The sequence below is a fragment of the Vulpes lagopus genome, chromosome 5, assembly GCF_018345385.1.
Source record: "Vulpes lagopus strain Blue_001 chromosome 5, ASM1834538v1, whole genome shotgun sequence".
Lineage (NCBI taxonomy): Eukaryota > Metazoa > Chordata > Mammalia > Carnivora > Canidae > Vulpes > Vulpes lagopus.
Window position 1 is genome coordinate 129,565,934 of NC_054828.1, and position 5,490 is coordinate 129,571,423.

General features: G+C 41.9%; 1 long non-coding RNA gene across 1 annotated transcript; it reads left to right on the forward strand.

Annotated features, from left to right (window-relative positions):
- Positions 1–536: 536 nt before the first annotated feature.
- On the forward strand, positions 537–2,422 carry LOC121490453. The gene is made up of 3 exons (XR_005987684.1): positions 537–584; positions 1,912–2,046; positions 2,319–2,422. It is a non-coding gene; the product is annotated as an uncharacterized LOC121490453 (long non-coding RNA).
- Positions 2,423–5,490: the final 3,068 nt, after the last annotated feature.

Genomic DNA, 5,490 nt, shown 5'->3' on the forward strand with positions numbered 1-5,490 from the left:
TGGCTCAGGGTGCGATCCTGGAGTCCCAGGATCAAGTCCCGAGTTGGGCTCCCAGCATGGAGCCTGCTTCTCCCTCTGCCTGTGTCTCTGCCTTTCTCTCTATCATAAATAAATATATTTTTTAAAAAATAAATAATATCTGGTATTTTCTAATTAAAAAAAATCCTTCCGAATGTTATCTTTTTTTAAAAGAAATATTTTATTTATTTTTTTATTTGAGAAAGAGAGAGCGAGAGGACACTCCCCACTGAGCAGGGAGCCAGGCATAGGGCCTGATCCCAGGACCCTGAGATCATGACCTGAGCCCAAGCAGACACTTAACTGAATAAGCCACCCAGGTGCCCCTTTCCCAGTGTTATCTTATCAAGAGCATGGAAGCAGGCGTCACGTTGAGTAATTCCTTAATGGATGCCTAGTGCCTGATATACTGTGACCACTCACAGAACGTTGGAGAGAGAGAAAGAAGGAGACAGAAAACACGCAGCAGCTCTACTCACCAGTGTGTCCCTTTTCTGATCAGGGGTCTAAATGTGACATCCGGGCGACAAGATCTCACGGGAGGACGCTGTGCTCAGCCTCATTTGGTAAGGCTACCCATCCCATTGCCCATGCTGGGTTTTTTTCTTTTTCCCTGTCAGACTTTTGCTTTTATTACACAAGTAATTTTGAATTTGGGACGCAGTCTGACTCGGGTCGATCACTGTACGTGTATATCATGTAAACCAGGAAATTCTCCCTCTCTTTCCACCGATAGTCTCGTTTCATGCACATTTTACCCCATTTCTCTGTATTTACCTACACATGCATATAAATATGTGCATACAAATTTTATAATACTCTTAGGATCATATTAAACATACTTTTTCCTTAAAATTTGCTTTTTCACCTAATGATGTGAGTGTACATTTTCAGGACAGCATATGCACCATTAACTCATTCTTCAATAACTCTTTCCACGGTAGGGTTGTGTCACGATCTACTTCACCGCTGTCCTAGTGACAGACATTTATATCTACTATTTATTACCATATCAAACGTGGCAACCAATATATACTTATACTTAGAACTTTAACTTTTGAGTTAATATTCTTTAACGAGAGTTTCTATAAGTCCAATTAATAGATCAAAGGGAATTTAAATTTTTGATGGACACCAACAAGTAGCACTCAATAAATGTTTTACAAGGGATACTTCCATCAAAACTATATCATACTACCAGTTTTCCACATTTTTGCAATACTTTAAAAACTTTCCAATCTATTGGCTGAAAAATAATATTTAATTATGGTTTTAATTAGTTTTTGCTTGGCTGCCAATGACATTAAGTTTTTTATGAGGTAGGTAATTGGCTATAAGATTTCTTCTCTAGGTACTGCCTGTTAATTTGCTTCTTTTCTACTAATTTGTGAGTATTTTATTTTATTGATTTGTAGACACTCTTTATATATTCCCGAATAAATCCTTTTATTGTTTCCTTTACTTCTAGACATTGCACAGTTCTTAATAATTCAAATAAAACATTATAATAATATAACCAGTACAGCAACACTGAATTTTCCAGGGGAAATTAGTGATTTGTTTACTCCTCTTCCCATTGTTCATTAATTCTCCTCTGTGGTGTCAAGGTCTTATATTTGCTGTGGTTCATTCTAACTTGAGGACAATGGGATTTGTGATAAATTCAGCTTCTCGCTTGTCACGTGACCTACCTGTGAAGCAAGTGGAACACCTGAGCACAGGTTGTAACCGGATTGAACCAGTTACCTTGAACCACAAGGGGGAGGTATCTGACCTTTACTGGGAGAGATAGAATCTCATCTCCTGAAAAACAAATTGAAGACAAAGCATGCCCACCTGGCTTGCTAGCCTAGGTTAACATTTACATTTTTTCCTCCCCCCTCTGAATCACAGGCACTAATTTGATGAAATAATTTAACAGACCTCAGTGACTGCAGGACATTTTTTGAAACGTAAACCAGATCATCTGTTGCCTTGATCAGTGTGACATCTGCCAATCTGAAGGGCGTCAAAGGGAGACACTACAGGGTATGTGTGTGAATATGTCTGTATCATACCTTTCAGTTCCCATTTAATTCTTATCTTCTCCAAATACCTGGACAAATGCAAAGAAAGCATTGAGCTGAGTCAAAAGTGCAGAATTATTAATCAAGTCTCGCAAACAAACGAGCTGTTTGGCCCCTTCATGGGCTGAATTCTCAGAATTGTAGAAATGAGTAATCGTGGTGATACAGGGGGCATTTGATTCTTGTCTGGCTGAGTTTATCTCAACTCCATGTTTACTCTTCATTACCTTTCAGCAAAAGACACAATTGCCTTGGAAGGGTACAGCCGTTCCATCATGTGAGAGGCTCCTGACTGCCGATACCATCCATTAATCAAAGGCTGGAAAGCCAGGCTTGGCTCACTGGGGACAAGCAGGTGGAGGCCACCTAGCTTTGGCATGTTAATGATGACTGACTCTCCTAATATGTTCGTCAAAAGTGACTTTCCCTGATCTGTCCTAAGCTGTTGTGACACTCTGAGCATACAGTGACAGCTGTGAAGTCAGATGCTGCATCCCACTCGGAGGGGCTTGGTGACTCTGTTTAGTGTCTCAAGAGGGCCATGGATGCCAGAAAGCAAGAGCATGAGAAAGCAGAGCAAGGCAAGCTCCCACTCAGGTCAGAGATGACAAGGTACACATGTCCCCTTTGGAGACTTTCATGAGTAGGATAACCGCAACAGGCCAGTCTTGTCTCAGTATCAAACCTGCTGCCAGACCCACCCCAGAGTTTCAAGGAAGATCAACAGTAAGTCTCTGAAAACTTGAGCTGGCTTTGTACTTCTGCAAACACTTGAACAAACGTGTTCCTTCCAGAGGGGCTGTGGTTTGGTCCTGTGATGTGTTCCAGAATGTTTCCTAACATGGGCTCCAATTGGATTTACTTTTTCTATTGCCTAGTGCTCGAAGGCACGGACATCTTTACAGACAACTTGGCTGAGAGCACAAATGGTTCAGAGGAGACCCTTTATCTGATTAAGAAGCAAAAGCAGATGGTGACCTGGTTATGAGCACTCTAAACTCACCCTGAGCTTGTGTGTTCATTTGTTTCCCACAGCCCATTTTTTAGGAAAGATCTTTCCTCCCACCTTTTAATAAAAACATAGCAAATAATTGTTTTGGGGGGCTGAGGTATTGGAGAGGACGGCTCACTCTGCACGCGTGGTTGCAGATGCGGGCGATGCATTAAGGCGTCTTGAGTAGAATGGATCCTGTCGAGGTCCTGACAGCCTGGTGACGATTTGTTTGTGTTGGAGCAACCAGTAAGTGGGCCGTTAGCCTTTGAGTAATCGCTCCTGTCAGCTTGTTAAACATTAAAAACAAATGCACTGGAGAAAAGCCATGCCTCTTTTTTTAGATAGGGAGTCATTCTGGGGACTGTTTCCGTGCGTGTGGTAGCTGGTGGTCCTGGTGCTTGCATGTGCCTCACGCCTGGACAGGTGAGGCTGGGCGGGAGAGGCCATGAACTTCTGACCCAGGAGCCGGCCTTCCTTTGGCCTGGTCTCTAGGTGGTCATACTTCTGATCACCCATGTTATGATACAGCTAACAGTTTTCTTCCCATGGGTCACTCTGGTTCTTCTAGTCATTGAGGTCTCCAAACGTGAGAGGCAGAGAGAGCCATGGAAGGGTCCTGGGCGGTGTTCTTCAGGTGGTTCATTCTCCTGGCATCAGGTGCTCAGCTGGGGGTAATGGGCTTTGCCTTCTGCTTCCCCTACTCTCCACCTCCTCTTCTTCCTGTCACACGTGTCTGTCTCCTTTGTGTCCTTTCAATCCTGTTCCTGTCACCACCTCACCTTTCTCCTTCCCCAGATCCACCCAATGGTTCATGGGTACTGGGATTTGAGTGTGCATGCCCCTGTCTCAGTGGCTGTCTCACCACAGAGGTGGCTCATGGAAGCCCTCCTGGAAATCAGCAGTGCCTTCTGATTACGTGTGAGGTCCTTCCCAAAGTTAGTGCAACCACCATTTGTGGAATGGAATTCGAGGGAATCTCTCAACGACCTAAAGCCATCCCACAGAGGGCAGACTGTGCCCTTGAGGGCATTGTTCTGCAGGAACAGAATGAAGGGTGGCTCTCTTCTGTAGTTCTGCTTCCTTCTGGACTTTATTTAATCAAAATTAACCCATTGGTGATCCATCACGGGCATGTTTATCCTTGGGATGCTGCATGGAGTGTGTTTCCACATCTCACACAGGAAGGTTATGGGTCAAAAGAGAGAACTGTCTGTATTCCAAATGGAAACTGGGTATTTGGTTATGTGATATGCTTTTCCCTTGTCTTCAGGAAAGGAGCCCATGAGGAAAGCTGTGTCTGTTCTCCTAGAAGACCCTTAGTTCGCCACCAGGCTGGAGAATTTCAAAGACAATGCTGGTAGGAGATTTCCTGACAGCCAGCCAGGGCCCTCCTCTTGAATTTTATTGAATATACACTTTCTAAAAGCTGTTTTTCTTTGTTGAAATGACTTTTAACCAAAACGTCACTTTAAAAAGCCAACCTCAATTATCAATCCATCATCAAGTTCAAACTGCAGATCCCAGAGTGCCTTTTCAGACAAACTAAGATAAATACAATCACTTGGAGCTCATGGTAGGGCTCAAGGAAAAGTCAAACTGAAGCGATAAAAAGTCTCAAAACTGCATCTGTGAGATAAATTTCCAGAGAAAATTCATGAATTCACCCAAGAACAATCTCGGGTTCCCATATCAGAGGGGATATTAAGGGATTTTAAATAATCGAGGAGTATTGGATGCATGCTGCACTAGAGGGCCTATAAAAATTGATGAGGGGAGATAAGAAAGTGCTTATTTTAAATGCAATACATCTTTTTTTTTTTTTAAATGAAAGAGTGCTCAGGTAGCCAGTAAATCATAGAAAAGGGCTAATATATACAGGATTTTAAAGTCAAACCAGTGAATTAGTTATAGTAATCTCTTTAAAACAAACCAAATAGAAAATATGCCATAAGGTTGATTTTAGAACAAATGTATAAACTGAGATTCTAGCATCTGGTGACAAAAAAAGGGAAGGTATTATGTTGACAAATGAGAGACAGTTCTTTTAAAATAATCATAATAAAAAGCACTGCAAGATTCTCTTGTTTACACAGTCTTAATTTTGAATTTCTGTCCCTTTTAACTATAGATGTTTGTGGTAGAAACTGACAATTTCCCTTATGTTAATCGCTTATCCACTTAGCTCATTATAAACAGAATCCTTTGTATAATGACCAGTATGGGAACATAGCTGCCTTCCTTCAAAATATGCAGAGCAATATGCTGTAACTTCAAATCACTCCTTCTATAGAAACCTCTGCACTGATTATTCCTTTGTGTTTAAAACAGTGTTTCCAAAATACATTTCTAGAGCATAGCTCTCACTAGGCGTTGGGTAAAGAGAGTATCCATATCATTTTTTCTGTTGCTTGC